We start from the raw sequence: 19,187 nt of genomic DNA, 5'->3' as shown, positions 1-19,187 counted from the left end.
GTAACAGAGTGTATACAAGATGGCAATTTCTCACTGTTGAGACAGGTCGCCTTCATATAAAGTTTCAGAACTGGGACTGATGAATCAATCACGAACTAGTTCTGTGTCAGTTCCCTTTCATATAGGGATGGTTTGGACTACCTCGAATCCACTTTTCCTAGAATTTAAAAATTGGTTTAGTTTTTCTTCGTTTCTTCTGTTGTATGGCGTCAAATTAGTAAAATGTTATTAATATGAAATTTTAATGAAATGAAATTTGTAAATTATGGTTTATGGTGGCATTATTAAGATTGTAAAAATATATTTTTTTATTATGTTTTAAATACAAGTTTGTTTTTAGTCTGACGCTGATAATTACTTATCAATTCAGAACCAGACAGTATTAACCTACAATTTCTAAAAGCATAACAACATCTGTTTAATAACTTTCCATGCTTTAAATCAATGGAATTTTAAATTTCTATAAAATTTAAGAAAATAGTCTAGCAAACCTATTTAAATACGTATTAAGCTTTAATAACCACAATTAGGAACAAACGTTTGCAATATTATTTAGTGTTCTGTAGTTGAAATAAAAATTCAACATTTTCGACATGTTTCGATTTTTATAAAGTCGACTTTATAAGAACTTCAGGATTTCCGAATAATCAACCTATTTATGACTTCTCAAACAGTATTCCGGGGCAACTTTGTATGGGCGCTATGTGAAATCATGGACCTCTCCTCCAATATATTAATTATTCATGTTCCTTCTGGCTGGCTGTTTGTCCATGTAAACCTTGTGTGCAAAGTAGAGTTGGTTATTTTGAAGATATTTGGAAAAAATATGGTGCCTATTGAATTTATTATAAATTAGTAAATTTAGTTTTTGCCGCTATACAAATTGGATTAGTCATAGCTCCCATTAAGGTCCACCTCAAAAATTCTCATTAATGAGCATACATTTCTTAAAAATGGTCTCTTGACCGACTATACTTTTTTATTTGTTTGTTTTATACCACGATGGCGGGTCAATAAGTCCGTGACTTTTTGAATGAAACACATGTTTTTGGATAATATTTTATTTTTTAACATTGTCTCCTTTGAGCTCTATACACTTTCTCCAATTTGTTTATCTCTTTCAAAAAATAAGATTTATCAAGGTCGTCAAAATAGGTATTTGTTTGTGCTATTAGTTCATATTTGGAGTCAAATCTATTTCCGCCGAGCCATTTCCTCAGGTTTGGAAATAATAAATAAGTCACTCGGGGCTAAATCCGGAGGGGGAGCAATTCGTAGCCTAATTCATGAATTTTTGCCATGGAAATTGCACGTGTGTTCACGATTGCGTTTGTGGTTGATTGTGAGCAAACGCTGTACCAATATTGCCTTCTAATACCCAAGTGATCATTGAAACCACTGAGCCATGTGAGATGCTTATGGCTTCCACAATCTCTCGCACTTTCAATCTCCGATCAGCCAATACCATATCGTGATTTTTTTCGGATGTAGAGACCTCAACTGGGCGTCCAGACATTCGGAATCTTTCGGAAATTCAGTAAAACACTTTTTTTACCATTGAAATTAATGGAGCAGAGTTCCCATAGTATTTATTAAGTTTAGTCTTTATTTGAGTGGTGTTTTTTTTCCGCAAAAAATAATGCTTAATGAGCACACGAATTTAACATTTTTCCATTATCTCCTCAAGTCACAAGTAGTCTGCTATCAATGTCGAACACAAACTAAATGACGCAATTTGTTCAATTTTTGACAGGAGTCAACTGATGCCTGTTGACAGGAGCAGTATTGCCCTTTCAGTTAAGAGCCGGGAAATATACCCTCGTATATTTAAAAGTATATTTATATCGTATATTTAAATAATTGAAATTAATTGAAAATAATTTTTAAGTAGTAAATTTAACTTAATGTTTAATTAACTAGAGCTACTTAATACATATACAATACTTTTGCAGATAATATCTGCATATTTCAAAAAATGAAATTCACACTTTATCCCATGACTCTTTATTCTTCAAAATAGGAAGAGTTATTAACACGCGCCTTTTTATTAACAAAAGCTCTAAAGTGATATACAAAAACTTAAGTATTTAACAAACATTTGCCAAAAACGTAGATAAAGATAAAAAGGTTTTTAATAAAATTAGTGCATATTTGCCAATTTGCTAAAAATTTAAATGAACTTTTTATTTATTGAAGATTTGTTTTGTATTTATTAATAATAAAAAAAATATATTTAATTAATTTGCATGTTAAAGCAAAATATTTTGTAGTTTTTTTTTTAAACTACTATTTTGAAAATATTTTGTTATTTAATGATGATGAAATTTTAAGCAGAAGTTTAGTAGGAAATTGTAGCAATGCCATTTATATTTTACTCGCAAATTTTGTAATCAACTATTGAAATAACTGAGGAATACCCAATTAATTAAATAATAAACACCATTTTGTGTGAAAAGATAACTTGCAGTTAATAGGAAAATTGTAATTTTAGGAGAATTATGTAAATAAAGATTTTTTTTATTTCGTATACAAGTGCTACTTCCTTAAAACTTAATTTATGTGAAGGTTACAATTTAATGCGATAGGTTTAACGAACGTTGTTAGCTGGCGATTATTAGCTATGACCTTTTCCGCTTTTACTGGCAACATATGGATTTCGAGCCAAAAGAACTGCTCATCGTTTGAGGCTTAGAACGAATCAAGCCATTTTCGGATACTCTGTTCCAAAGTGAAGAGTATCCCAGATCAATCGTTCTGCTTCGATCGTAACAAATAGTAGTCTGAAGATGCATGGCCTGGACTATAAAACGTGTGAAGCAAAACTTCCTATTGAGTTTGAAAACAATCTTCATGGAAAAATGTCTTCAATTCATAGACCATTGTCTTCCGTGTAAAAATCACCACATCTAAACCACAAATAACATCTCTCTTCTTATAATCTCTGTCTTATAATAATTAATATCGTGATGAAATTATACATAAACAAATTTTATATGAACCTAAAGCTTTCTTCCAATTTTTGTGGGGATCGGTCCCGTAATTGACCCCATCCCCCATAACCTCTATATCAGAAAAATATTTTATTGTCACATATTGACGGTGGGTATACAATAGTCGGCACAGACGAATATAAATATTAATTGTTAAGTTTGTATTTTGAAACATCATTGTTTAGTCTTAAAATTCAAAGTATCTATTAGTTCCTAATATTTTTCTAAAATTTCTTTAAGTGTTCTTTAATCCTCTTGCTGTGTATTAAATTTATTTCCACTTCACCAAAGAAAAAAAATATCAAAAATATTTTATTATCTCTTTAGTAAATTTTAACACATTTTGTCGCTTAAAATAAGACAAAACAAAAAAAAATCCAATAAAACTGTCCTAAAAAATATTGAGGCATTTTTATTTTCAATGCCACTGAACGTGTGGAGTGTGTTTATTTTTGTAAATATTTGTCTGATGCAACACGTGTGGAAAGTACATCATGTAAATTCGTTACACACACGCAATTTAGTACAAATTGTATCGATACACTAAGCGCAGCGAGTTTGTCTTTACTTGGTGCTCTGGTTGCTTCATTCGACATTCACTGTAATCTCAGTACATAATCGGAATTGCTCATATTCTAAAGAAAACTGCTTTGATTTTTTCATCACTTTTGAACTCGATTTTCAAGTATCAGACAGATGTGATTTAAATAATAAAATTGAGATTTCAAAAAAAAAAAAATGGATTTCTTATCATGCTCAAGTGTTTTGTAAGTTATTGATAAGTTTGTTTAGTTTAGTTTTAGTACTAAAATGAAAAGAAAATGGTGCTCTTTAATGTAATGAGTTTAGCTCTTAATTACTTTGGGGGAGAGAGAGATTATCTCTTACAATATTTGTTACATGTGTGTTTGTTTGTATTTCGTTTTTTTTTTTGTTATTTATAAAGAAAAACCAAGTTGTTTTTTAAAATGAAATATTTTTTTGCAATCTCATTTTATATTCTGTGAATTTATGATGCAAGTTTTATAGATTATGAACTTATCTAAGAAATTTTTAATAATTTTAAAAGAAAACAATCTTGTTTTTTTTAAGAATCCCCTTTTCCCATAAAAAAATCAATAATAAAGAATCAAGTAATGACATCTGCTTACATTACAAATATAATTCCAATTTATTGCAAATGAAATTCTAATGATGATTCTGCGATGACTAGACTAGACATCCCATGAATTTCATTTGCAATAAATTGGAATTAATGTAAGCAGATGTCATTACTTTGTGTGGTACATAGTAATGACTGATCATTCTCGGTTTTACACATAAATGCCTACATATTTCTGTGTATCTACAATATTTCCCACATAATTTCCATTTCGCTGAATCACCCATTTTCCTATCGACCTTGAACACTCTTAACCTAATTATTATCATTAAATTTTCTTTGTTTTGCACAGCTTCCCAATATATTTCCGTAACTAAAAATATACATATTTTAAAAGTGCGTAAAATGCGTCTGATTTTCTATTTTTAAATTTTTTAACAAAATTAAATAATTTTCCCAGCGACCTTGACCACTCTTAACTTAATTATTACCATTCTTTTTTTTTTGAACAACTTCCCCTTATATTTTCGAAACTAATAAATACGTCAAATACATTTTAAAAGTGCGTAAAATGCGTAATTTTTTTTTTATTTTTGAAGTGATCACGCGATCTTTTTGCTAAATTTTTGAATGAAAATAAATATTTTGTTTACTTCGAAAGTTGAAAGATAAAGTTAGTCATTTATTATTGTTATTATTATTATTTAACGAAACTATTTTGAAAAACAATTTAATAAATTTGTTTTTGTTGAATTTTGTGATATTTCATGGTAAACAATTTAAATATTATCTACGTATTATGTAGTGCACTGGAGGGGCTTGTCTTTAGTGACGAGCAAAAATATAGTTAATTGTAACTACGCACTATTGTTTTAATAAACAAATTTTACGGTGTTTACGTATTTTTTAAACTATTTTATTTAAATAGCTATGTGTAATTTTGTACCAGATGTCGTAGCCGGAGTAGGCTAAAATTTGGATTCATGCATACATCAAACTCGAATTAATGTTCGAAAAATTTTCGAAAATTCCTTTAAACTGAAAAAGATTAGTAGAATATTCCTTTTCTTATCCAATGATTATGACCATATTAAATACAGTTTCAAATTAACAAATATTTAAAATTATTTTGGAAGGAAGCCTACCAAAACCAGTTATTTAAGGCCGAAACCGAACATAATATTTCGAAAAAAAAAATATATATTTATCCTAATCCTGCGCGCGAACAGTTAAGTAGAACCGAAAGGACTCCGTTTTGAAAAGACCACACTACTTATCAGATGTTGTGTCTAGAAATGCTAATCGGGACTGATTTTTGAAAATCTCGGGGATCGGGATTTGTTAAAGAATCCCGAAATCCCGACCCGCAATTAATTTTTATTAGACACTAAAAAGCATACTATTGCATCTATGCTTTCGTCTGCCTTTCTGGAACGAATTTTGTTTCCGACATATTGGCAAAACCGTTTGCAAATACTTATAACAAATCTGCAAGTATTTTCCTCTTGTTCCTTCAGAAATAAAGTGATATATTTCTTTTGCAAGTTGCAAATCTACATTATAACTTGGTTTCGTTATTGTTATTTGGCTTTTCTACATTTATTAATAATATCTTTTAGCCTTTGAGCAATCGAAATATTTTCATTTTGTTCGAGCTCCTCATCTGAGATAAAATCAATTTCGTTTGAAGAGGATTTAAATTGAGTTTTGTTAGATAACTTACAAAAAAATGTGAAGAATTGATTTTCCAGAGCCCCACTCTAGGAACACCAAAAATACCGCTTTCCTTTATTAACTATGTTGTAGCAGAAGTTGAGCTTAACAACTTTGCTGAACATCACTTTGCGATATTCGGGCATGTAGAATGTCAAAATGCATAAAAAATGCACACAAAAATTACAATTTCCCCTATTTATTTATGAAAAACGGGATTTGGAAAATCCCGAAAATCCCGGTATTTAAAATTAAAAAATCCCGGGCTTCGGGGTTTAAGAAATCCCGAAAACTCCGGGATTTTCGGGAACGGGATTCCCCGTTTGGCATCTCTAGTTGTGTAATTTACATCGTAATGTATGCTAAAATGTCGATGAGCCGTGAGATATATCAGTAGGTCATTAAGTCTAGACCCAGATACCTCACCAAGGTTTGTTAATATGTGCGTTTTCATACTCAGTGCTGGGCACTCGTGTGAAAAAATCGTTTCCTCTTTTTCCCAATCCTTATAGCTACAATAGACGTTAAAGGAGAGTCCAAGGTGACTTGCATGCTTGCCTAGCTTCCAGTAATCCATTCATTCTGCCATCAACCTTGATACATACCTTCTATTACGGGTTATCATTTGCATAGTTCGTTTTCCATTAAAAGTGGGCCACATTAGCTTGGCCAACCTACATGTATATAAGTTGCGCCATCTATTCCCAACCTTTGTAAGAAAGATCCAAAGCAGATCCGATTCTTGCCATCTCTTGCTAACCTGTTTATTGCCATAGTAGTCTCTATGCGCAGGGACCAAAACAAAAGTAATGTCAGATCGACGACCTAGCCAGAGCATTCTTACATTACCTGACTAATGAAGATGAAGTAGTTTAGACATTCAATGAGAGAAGTGGCAAAAAATATCAATACTACCGCGAGTATTGTACTATATTACAAGTTACCATGATTGCAAAAATTGCAACCTGAAAAACACTACTTTCATTCGGAAGACGGTTTGAGATATCTATCCCATGTTCGTCACAGAATACACCAGAACCAGCATCCCAGCAAAAACTTCGCTTACAAAGCTATAATGTCTTTTTTAATAACTTACTTTTTAAGTAGTAAAGTCTAAAAAAACAAACAAAACAAAAAAACTGTTACTTTTTTCAATTTGCCCATTTTTTTATTGCATGTTTATTTTTAGAAAAACAAGAAAAGAATATTGCATTACTGTGTGAAAACCATTATTTGACGCACAATGAAATAACTAAGCAGTGGTGTAGTGAGTACAACAACAGACTAGCAAAAGGATGGTTGGTGGTTCGACTCGTGGCTGCGACTTTTTTTTATATTTCTTGTTTGCAAATACAAAATTCTATAAATAACTCTACTAATAAAACAACTTAATTCCGGCCAAAATATAAAGGATTACTTTTGGGACATCGCGAACAAAAATAATGACTTCTTACAGTAGAAAAATAAGAAGTCGAATCGTAGGTTACCCCTACACCACTCACTCATGGAGGAACTATGCCATGACGAAGACAGATGTATTAATCTGTGTTGAGTATTCAGTTTCCATTATAGTTGAGAGTCAGGGATATTTTTCATTAATTGAAAGGGGGATTTCGCAGTTTTTTAACCAAGGAAGTCTGAAACCCCGAAGACATGATCTTGGCCTACCATTGTTGTATGCTGAGGCCGGGAAGACCATTACATCCGAGTCTGCAGCCCAGAGTTCTTTCTCCAGTCCATTGTCAAGGTCTTCTCCGGCTAAGAGTACCCGAAGGTTATCTGTGCACGCTGCGGTCTTATCGCAATTTCTTGGACAGGTGGGGTTTAAACCTCCCCAGGCACCACTGTTATTTACTATGCATTTGCCAAGAAAGTCCTTTGAGAACTCGTCCAGGCATTTGATCACACGATGAATCACACAAAACGAGGTCCCGTTTCAAGCTCAGCTTATTTGGATTCGATGGCATTCCATTTTGTTATCATTTGGATTCGATGGCATTTCATTTTGATATCACAGGATTAATGAGACCATCTGTTTCTATTGCCAAAGGTGGTCTTTCACCACCTCATTGAAGTGTCGTCGAGCAGATGTGGTCGTAGTTGTTGCGGATCCCAGAGCGGCTTTTTTGTCGGTAAACTTTCTCCTTTTATGTGATTTTTCTCCCTTCGTCTGAGGGCGATTACTCTTGAATCTTTTTGAGTCTTCGACTGCTGCCTTATATGTGCTGAGTACAAAATCCAAAAACTTTTGGTACTCATCTGTCACAGTTTGGTATTTGACGCGGTCTTCCTCATCGAGTTCATGGGGCGCACCGCTGGCAGCATTTTTAGCAAGAGTATTTCTGACTCTTCCTCCTTGTTATTTTTTTCATCAATTAATCGCCAACCTTAGCATCCGATTAAAGACGTTTATTTGTCAGTTTTTTAGAGGAGTAATGTGTCTGTCACTCACACTGTCTGACAGATCGACTAAAGTCTCTTGACTGGAGGGTAGAAGGCCGTCTTCTGATAACGATACTAGATCATTGGTCGTAGTTTGTTGTTCCTAGACTAGACAGAATATTTACAACCGGTCCGTGTCCTAGCACCGGTGGGGTGCTGTTACCGCTGCTTCCAACAACGTCAACCTTACAAGTGGGGGAAAGGATAAACAAGGGAAGAGAAGTGATTAAAAAGGTTAAGGATAAGGGAGGCGAGGATAACATTTAGTCGTGAACGCTTTTGAGTTCATTATCTCGAACATGTAGGATTATCTAATCCGGCCTATATTCATTAAATAATAAATTTTTACAGAATCCTGGAATTCTAGGGTAATCATTTTCATAGTGTCCATTGTGTGAGAGTTTATTGACAATATCAAACATATAACAAGACTATTTATGCGACCTATTGTGCTATTACCTTTTCCAAGGCTGTTAATTTATGTTGTTTTTGTGTGAAGTACGTGCATTACATTGATTTAAATTCATTCATAATAACAATTGTCTATGGTTTTCCATATTTTATTGTTGTTATTTCTATTCTAATAAATAAAATTTAGTAGGAAAAAACAAAATCACCTTCCTTTCAACGTCACTTGTTATTGTTTATTTTTTATTCTGTCACTGTATTGTAAATTCCAAATAAATTTACCCACTAACACCCCACCACTAAACAGTAGTTTTAACACTAACTTACTTGTAAATATTATTGTAATAATTTATCAACAAGTTTATTTTTTTTATTTTGAATTTCTTTAATTTTTCTGTTGTTTATCTACAATAATTTACACGAGAAAATGACGTAGCTGTTATTAGGTATTTTACGATCATATTTTATTCTGGGTTGTTAAAGGGGGGTAAGAGGTTTTGGAGGTTATACACACCCCCTTTTTAAATGAGTAACATTAGTGACACACATTTGTAACACTACAATGTAATATCGATTGAAGAGATCGAGAGAGCTTTATGATATCTACAAAGAGAGAGCGAGCCTTCATATACAATTGTTAATTGGAGGCAAAATAGTTCAATTGCAATAGAATTGTTTACGCCGAGATTTTATTTTTGTTGTTGTTGTTGTTTTTCATAATTGTTTACATTTTTTACGTTCCAAATAAACATAATGCGAGACGCAAACGTCATTTCAAAAATCGTACGATATTTATTTTGTTTTCTTTTTGTTTATTTAAAAACTGCTCGTGAAAATCATGGCTGACCTTGTATGAGTTCAAAACTTTCGTTTTCATAAAAAACTATAGGAGAAATTCATGGAAAATAATATTCAAATGAAACTAAAAGTAGTGCGAAATAAAATTTAAAATACATTTTTAATATTTTATTAAGTAGTATCGGTTTGGTTTTAAATTAATTAGCAATTTCTGCAAATAATTCAGTGCGTATTATTTAATTGACGTCATTTATATAGAATATTTTTATTACCAGAGATATTGAAGTATAAATGTAAAAAAATATTAATGATTTGAAATTTTAAGGAATGGAAAAATGATGCTAGAAATGAGATCTTGAAATTTTTAATGATCGCAGTTAGTAAACAATGTTATTCTGGCAAGTTAAATTGAATTCAGCTTTCATTTCCCTGGTGGTACCCATTACCACCAGGGAAATGAATTTGAAGAAAACAAACAAATGAGAAACAAAAACTGAATCAGTCAATTGAGAGAGAGAAAAGTTATATTCGCTGATCTAAATCTAAGCTCGCACAAAAAAGTAAGTTCATTATGTGACCATCATTATTCAAACCAACTTTCTTTAAAAATAATTCAAACAAATTAATATAAAGGCCTAAACAATTCGTTTTAAACCATTGTTTTTCAAAACATATTCTAACATATTTCTGCCACCATTTGGCCCAAAAAACACACCCCCCTAAATTGAATACACACGTCTATACGCTGTTTTATTTACACAATTTTTTGGCATCAGTCTACAAAAAAGATTAGGAAAAAAAACGAAAAGAGTATTTACTTTTTTCTTCTAAAATAAACACAATATTATTTAAAAGTAGATGTTACTTTTACTTATATAATTTCCATGCGCCATATTGTTAGTTTCTTTGAAAAATATTTGAAATTTTGTTGGCAAAAAATTAAAAAAAAATAAATATCGCCCCTACACACTTCTGCTAAATAAAATCACAAGTTAACATAGACGTCTTACGCATGGTACGCTCGACAAAAAGTTTTTTTAAAGGGGGGTATTGAAGATTTTTTTTTTGATTAGTCATGATAACACATGATTAAAAAATAGACAATATATCTATACATACTTATATGTAAAATAAAACACCTCCATTCATTCATCATTCTTTCAAAATTTTAATAATTATCATTTAAATATATTTATCAAAATTAAACCAAAAAAAAAATAATAATAATAAAAAATAAAATCTATTTATTGAAATAATTATCATAAAATTTATCAAACCAAAAAACTTTTCACATTAAAGTGTTCATAACGTCATTAACAAAAAAAGTTTCCATAAATTAATTTGAAATTTTGTAAGACTTTTTGTTAAACGATCCGGTGATCAAATGTCATGCCATTTTAAGCCATTTAAAAAATTGCAGTTCCATGAGTCTCATTAAATGGTATGGCATTTGATAAAGTTTTATATATGTATGTACATTTAATTAAAATGGAATACATCGAATAATTTAGTTGAAATTTTTGTTTATCAAGATCATTAACCAGAATTTTGCTTTATATAACCCTGATATATCATTATACATTCTTTAATTATTGGAAACCTTGACATTTTTAAAAACATCTGTAGTCTTTGATAGAACATAGTGAAATGCATCTTCCATTTTCTTTAACAACAACACCAACATAAATTAAAAAATGACCTGAAACCCTAAACGACATCCAAATTTTGCAAAAAAAAAAACTTCCAAATTCTCAATAGAAACAAGCCAAATTTCCCATATAAAACCTAAACACCAACCAAATTTTTTATTGAAAACCTCAACAGCAGACCAACTTTCTATAAACAACTTTAACAGCAGCCCCATTTTCTATAAAAACCTTAACAGCACCTCTAAAAGTTGGCTGGTACCTTGGTAAAACCAAATTTTCTATAGAAACTAAGGCACCAGCCAACTTTTCTAAAGAAAACCAATTCTTTACAATGGAAACTAGGGCACCACCCAACTTTTCTATAGAAAAGTAATAGAAAACCAAGGCACCAGCCAACTTTTCTATAGAAAACCAAGGCACCAGCCAACTTTTCTATAGAAAACAAAGGCACCAGCCAACTTTTCTATAGAAAACCAAGGCACCAGCCAACTTTTCTATAGAAAACCAAGGCACCAGCCAACTTTTCTATAGAAAACCAAGGCACCAGCCAACTTTTCTATAGAAAACCAAGGCACCAGCCAACTTTTCTATAGAAAACCAAGGCACCAGCCAACTTTTCTATAGAAAACCAAGGCACCAGCCAACTTTTCTATAGAAAACCAAGGCACCAGCCAACTTTTCTATAGAAAACCAAGGCACCAGCCAACTTTTCTATAGAAAACCAAGGCACCAGCCAACTTTTCTATAGAAAACCAAGGCACCAGCCAACTTTTCTATAGAAAACCAAGGCACCAGCCAACTTTTCTATAGAAAACCAAGGCACCAGCCAACTTTTCTATAGAAAACCAAGGCACCAGCCAACTTTTCTATAGAAAAGCAAGGCACCAGCCAACTTTTCTATAGAAAAGCAAGGCACCAGCCAACTTTTCTATAGAAAACCGAGGCACCAGCCAACTTTTCTATAGAAAACCAAGGCACCAGCCAACTTTTCTACAGAAAACCAGGGAACCAGCCATCTTCTCTATAGAAAACCAGGGAACCAGTCAACTTTTCTATAGAAAACCAGGACACCAGCCATCTTCTATATAGAAAACCAGGACACCAGCCAACTTTTCTATAAAAAAATAGGGAACCAGCCATCTTCTCTATAGAAAGATGGCTTCTCTATAGAATGATGGCTGTCATCTTCTTTATAGAAAAAATAGGGAACCAGCCATCTTCTCTATAGAAAACCAGGGAACTAGCCAACTTTTCTATAGAAAACCAGGGAACCATAAAACTTTTCTGTAGAAAACCAGGGAACCAGCTCACTTTTCTATAGAAAACCAGGACTTCTGTCCACTTTTCTATATAAAACCAGGGCACCAGCCAACTTTTCTATAGAAAACCAGGACACCAGCCCACTTTTCTATACAAAACCAGGGAACCAGCCAATTTTTCTATGGAAAACCAGGGAACCAGTCGTCTTCTCTATAGAAAACCATGGAACCAGCCAACTTTTCTATAGAAAACCAGGGAACCAGCCAACTTTTCTATAGAAAACCAGGGAACCAGGCAACTTTTCTATAGAAAACCAGGACACCAGTCGTCTTCTCTATAGAAAACCAGGGAACCAGCCAACTTTTCTATAGAAAACCAGGACACCAGTCGTCTTCTCTATAGAAAAATAGGGAATCAGCCATCTTCTCTATAGAACACCAGGGAACCAGCCAACTTTTCTATAGAAAAACAGGGAACCAGCCAACTTATCTATAGAAAACCAGGAAGCCAGAAAACTTTTCTATGGAAAACCAGGGAACCAGAAAACTTATCTGTAGAAAACCAGGGAACCAGCCAACTTTTCTATATATATATACAGGGCATCAGCCAACGCCACCAGCCAACTTCTCTATAGAAAACCAGGACACCAGCCAACTTTTCTATAGAAAACCAGGGAACCAGAAAACTTATCTGTAGAAAACCAGGGAACCAGCCATCTTCTCTATAGAAAATCAGGGAACCAGCCAACTTTTCTATAGAAAACCAGGACACCAGTCGTCTTCTCTATAGAAAAATAGGGAATCAGCCATCTTCTCTATAGAACACCAGGGAACCAGCCAACTTTTCTATAGAAAAACAGGGAACCAGCCAACTTATCTATAGAAAACCAGGAAGCCAGAAAACTTTTCTATGGAAAACCAGGGAACCAGAAAACTTATCTGTAGAAAACCAGGGAACCAGCCAACTTTTCTATATATATATACAGGGCATCAGCCAACGCCACCAGCCAACTTCTCTATAGAAAACCAGGACACCAGCCAACTTTTCTATAGAAAACCAGGGAACCAGAAAACTTATCTGTAGAAAACCAGGGAACCAGCCATCTTCTCTATAGAAAATCAGGGAACCAGCCAACTTTTCTATAGAAAACCAGGGAACCATAAAACTTGTCTGTAGAAACCAGGGAACCAGCCAACTTTTCTATATATATATACAAGGCACCAGCCAACGCCACCAGCCAACTTTTCTATAGAAAACCAGGACACCAGCCATCTTCTCTAGAGAAAACCAGGACACCAGTCAACTTATCTATAGAAAACTAGGGAACCAGCCATCTTCTCTATAGAAAACCAGGGAACCAGCCAACTTTTCTATAGAAAACCAGGGAACCAACCAACTTTTCTATAGAAAATCAGGACACCAGTCGTCTTCTCTATAGAAAACCAGGGAACCAGCCAACTTTTCTATAGAAAACCAGGACACCAGCCGTCTTCTCTATAGAAAAATAGGGAACCAGCCATCTTCTATATAGAAAACCAGGGAACCAGCCTTCTTCTCTATAGAAAACCAGGACACCAGCCATCTTCTCTATAGAAAAACAGGACACCAGTCATCTTCTTTATAGAAAAATAGGGAACCAGCCAACTTTTCTATAGAAAACCAGGGTACCAGAAAACTTTTCTGTGGAAACCAGGGAACCAGAAAACTTTTTTGTAGAAAACCAGAGAACCAGCCAACTTTTCAATATAAATCCAGGGCACCAGCCAACGCCACCAGCCAACTTTTCTATAGAAAACCAGAACTTTTGTCAACTTTTCTATAGAAAACCATTGAACAAACAACTTTTCTGTCAGATTTTCTATTGAAAACCTTTGACATTTGCAAGAATTTCTATTCGTTCTCACAAATTATTTTGGTTTTTCTTTGGAATTTGTTTATAAAATCTTGATATTTTTGGTATATTCAATGTTGTCCAGAGTCTGGACTCCAGACATATATAGAAAAAATCATTTTGTATAAAGTTCGCCGATATCACAAGTAGTGTGAATTCTAATTGTTATTTGTGAATATAACTTTGTTATTTTTAGGGTGTGTTAACTTTTCAGAATAGCCACTTTTTTATTTAAAAATCTTTTTGTAGTTCTTTTAAATTGTTTCCCCGTGATTTCTATTTTCAATACGATAATAAAAACATTTTTTGTTCATTTTATATCCATACAATACAATACATAAATACGTATTTTCTTTGTGGGGGCGTTAATGTTTTTTACTGTTGTTTTTTTTTTTAATTCCTTATGCTTTATTTGTTTTATTGTTATTTATAAAATTTTGCACATATAACTTTTTTTCTATAAAATTGTATGCGTTTTCTGTGTCCAATTTAAAATTAAAACATAAACATATATCTTTCTAATGGACGACATGTCGGCTGGTCTGCTGTTCAGACGGTTGGTCTGAATGTTCGACATTAAGTTGATGATATTTCGTCTGACGTTGCCAATTAATATTTGTCTACATACCACAACGAAATATTTTCGGGGGCCAGTTGGGTGTTATACTTAATTTACTAGAATGTATAATAGATCCTTTAAAAGTTGCTAAAATGTCTATTATTTATATATGTTTTATCTTTGGATTTTGAAAATATGACGCACTTTGGATATTGCTCTTTAAATGAGATTTATTTTATTTACAATTAGATTCAGCTATATATTTGCTTTTGTTGTTAAAGAAGATTTGTTTTTAAAGAAATGGGGTCTAAGTATGGGTAAACAATAACGTTTCTTTAAAATTCTCTATATTTGCTCTATTGGATTCAGTACAAGACTCAAATAGCATAAATTATAAAAGCAACAAATTATATTGAAATATTGGGAAACTTTTGAAATTCTGTAGATTGAATTCATTTGTTTAGCAAATGATAAGTATAAATAAGTAATTCGGCATAAATAATTCAAGATCTAGCCTCAAAAGATCCTTTTAACTTAAGATATTAGATTTTTTACTTTTCTTCCTTACGATCCTCAAGGATTGCAGTTATTGGATGCGTGTGAAATTCTGGGCCCATGTGCAAAACATTGATATGATTGTCCTATCAGCGGGTGATCCCAGATGGCAAAACGTGATACTTTTTTTAAAGCAATTGCATACCAAAATTATGTTCGAATTTTTTTGTTAAATATCGCTATAATTTTCCGACCCTAGAAAGTCGATTAAGCCATGTCCTTCTGTCTGTCTGTTGAAATCAATTTTTTGAAGACCCCAGATACTTTCGAGAACCTTCCTATTTAAAATCCACAAATGGCTGCGATATTTTTGACCTACATCTGGATTACTAAGTCATTAATATAGACAATATGGATATCTAATGATATCAAAGTTGGACCTACAATGGGTCAAAATCGGAAAAAATCAAAATCGGAATTTCACAAAAAAAAAAATCATAAAAAAATGTTATACCCTTTGTGAGAAGGGTAATTTCCACAATATAATTATCCGACCCTATAAAGTATATATGTATATTCTGGATCCTTATAGATTGCGGAGTCGATTAAGCCATGTCCATCTATCTGTCTGTCTGTTGAAATATATTTTCTGAAGGCCCCAGATATCTTCGGGATCCAAATATTCAATAATTCTGTCAGATATGCTTTCGAGAAGTTTCCTATTTAAAATCAGCAAAATCGGTCCACAAATGGCTGAGATATGAGGAAAAAACCAGGTCAACCTCGATTTTTGACCTATATCTGGATTACTAAGTCATTAATATAGACAATATGGACCTTTGCAACGACGTATATAAGACCATAGTAAATTGGACCTACAATAGGTCAAGATCGGAAAAAATATTTTCTAACCCGAATTTTTGTTTCACCAAAAAAAAATTTAAATTTAAAAAAAAAACATTTTAAAATAACTATTCCAAAAATTTTTTTTCCAAAAAATCAAAAAAAAAACAACTTTGGAAAAAAAATAATTTTTTTTTACCTAAAAATTTTTAAAATTTGTAGTTTGAAGTATAATTTGGTGAAGGGTATATAAGATTCGGCACAGCCGAATATAGCTCTATTTCAGTATCTGTTTTTTTTTTAAAATGAAGTAGCTGTCCAATCTACATAGCGGGAGTTTTCGAAAGAGTTCACAATTACTCACAGCAAACTCATTTAAAGTCATTTTAAAGAATGTCCGTATCTTAGCGATCTCATAATTACACTATGCTATATATATAAATTTGAAACTAATTTTAAAACAGTTTCTTGTGTTTGAGAGATATGAGTTTAATCTGTTAATTCGTAAAAATCGGTTGGAAATCAGGATCCTCCCCAACTAAAGGAAAATACTGTCAACTATTGGGTATATGACTTAAAAAACCGGGATTTACAATAAATGACGTATCTTTTTTGAAAGCGGTTTTTGTTTTTAATAACTCATATGCCATTTTGAAGGGTACATATCTGTCATTTATTCTTACTTAGTTATTTAAAATTATAATGTAAAAAATACAGTTTGTTTTTGCTTTGAAAATGTCGAGTTTTGTGCCAACAATTCAAAATTCAATAGAAAATATCAATAAATTTTGTTTTTGAGGAAATAAATACTTGATTTAATTATGAAATAATTGAAACCAGTTTAATATGTGTCAAATATTTGAATTGAAACGGTTTAAGAAATAGTTTTTTCTGTGTGGAAATTGTTACCAAACTTAACAAGAGGTTGCAAAATCATTGGGAGCTAGCTACTCACGCAGCAATTTCAAAATTTTTCCGAGCAGCAGGATTCTGCCAAAAGCAGGGAAATTGGGTACCATACGAAGTGAAGCCGAGAGACCTTGAAATAAGATTTTGCCCGACATGATGTTTGAACGCTATAAAAGAAAATAATTTTTGCACCGCATCATTACTTGCGATGAAAAATGGATCCATTACGTTAACCCGAAGCGTAAGAAATCATACATGAAGCCTGGACAACCAGCCGAATCGACACAATAGCCAAATATCCATGCGAAAAGGTAATGCTCAGATTTTGGTGGGAGCAAAAGGGTCCTATTATGTCTATTATGAACTGCTTAAATGTGGAATCTTTACCAAACGCAACTGTTTCGTTTGAAGCAAGCATTTGCCAAAAAATGTCTATTCCATCATGACAATGCTCCTCCACATGTTGCAATACCTGTTAAAAACTATTTATATAGAAGTGATTGGGAAGTTTAGCCTCCCCAGATCTTGCCTCGTTCGACTACTATTTGTTTTGGTCGATGGAGAATGCTCTCTCTGGGATACGCTTCACTTTGGAACAAAGTATCCCAAATTGGCTTGATTCGTTCTTGGCCTCAAAAGATAAGTAGTTCCTTTGGCTCGGAATCCATATGTTGCCAGTAAGATAGGAAAAGGTCATAGCTAACAATGCCTAAATACTTTGAATAAATTATATTGTACAAATGTTTCAAAATAAAAGCTTAACATTAACATGCACCCAAGTTGTATTAAAATTTAGAAAATTGCTGATTTATTTGCATTTTTTTTTTTCGAAATTCCCTCACTTTGTATTGTATTTTTGAGTAAAACTAATTTTCTGATTGTGTTTTTGATTATTAATTTCAACGAATTTCGACACATTCGTCTGTGATTAGTCGCTTGCGTTTGGCCTCAGGTGGCTATAATTGCCTACCACTGGTTTATGTCCTTGCTTTATTTCGTTCAAAGTGGAAAAAGTAATTGACAAAGTTCACTTCCATCAATAATTTAGTTTTCCTCTGTTTTTCTTCAAACAAATATAACTGGGGAGACATCTCCAAATCTGGACAGTCATTTGGACAGCTCTGACTTTTGTTTTCAATAAACAAATCGTCAGATTTAGTGACGTTTATTTACTCGAGATCTGATCATTAATCAGTACAGTGCGGTGTTCTATTTATTGTAACTTATAATGTCTTCCTTATTTTGAATGAATTAATACAGATAACGAAAAATGTTTGCCTTTTTTGGAAGAGAGCAATGGACTGTAAACAATTATTATTATTATTATTTTTTTTTTGGAAATTGTCAAAATGTGGAAATATTTCGTTTTTCTCATGCTGATGCCAAAAACAAATAAACTCGTGATTGGAAAATAAAAAATATAAAAGAATAATACAATATGTACTTATTTTCAAAGTAATAATATTTAAAGGTCCTTTGCCGCCATTAATTTTATAAATCAATGGATTAATAAAATAAATATTTAGTCTTAATATTTTACATTTCAGAATGTGTTATACTTACTTTATTGTGTTATACTTTTCAGAATGTGTTATACTCATTTTATTTTCACAATAATTCAGGGATTCTTTTTTTCAAAGCCTTTTTTTAACTTAAATATAGATTTCCATTAATATGAAACATTTTAAATAATTTGAAGTTTACATGGAAAACATATTGCAGTAGAAGTGGTTTTGTAAGCATAAGCTTTTTATTCAGAATAACCAGTTTGTGCTGGTTCAAATCAATACCCTTTTACTGCTGAAGAGTGAATTTTATATTCAACTTAGCCAAACAATAACTATTTAGTTTTTTTTTCTATCTAGTACCTTTATCAGGAGTAAAAAAAAACTTTATTTTTTTTGCCAAATTTTCAAGGTTGGCCATTTTTTACTATTAATCATTTGAATGTGTATAAATGTCAGCAACAATTTTTAAATATTTGCGTTTTTTATTTGTATATAAATATATTATTTATCTAATGTTTAGGAGTACATATGTTCATTAAATATACATATAAATATTATATTGTATTTGTGTATGAGTGTTTTACTCTAGTATCGAGTATCTAAAAAATATTTATATGCAA

This window comes from Calliphora vicina, chromosome 4 (genome assembly GCF_958450345.1).
Source record: "Calliphora vicina chromosome 4, idCalVici1.1, whole genome shotgun sequence".
Lineage (NCBI taxonomy): Eukaryota > Metazoa > Arthropoda > Insecta > Diptera > Calliphoridae > Calliphora > Calliphora vicina.
Note: the sequence above shows the minus strand (reverse complement) of the source record.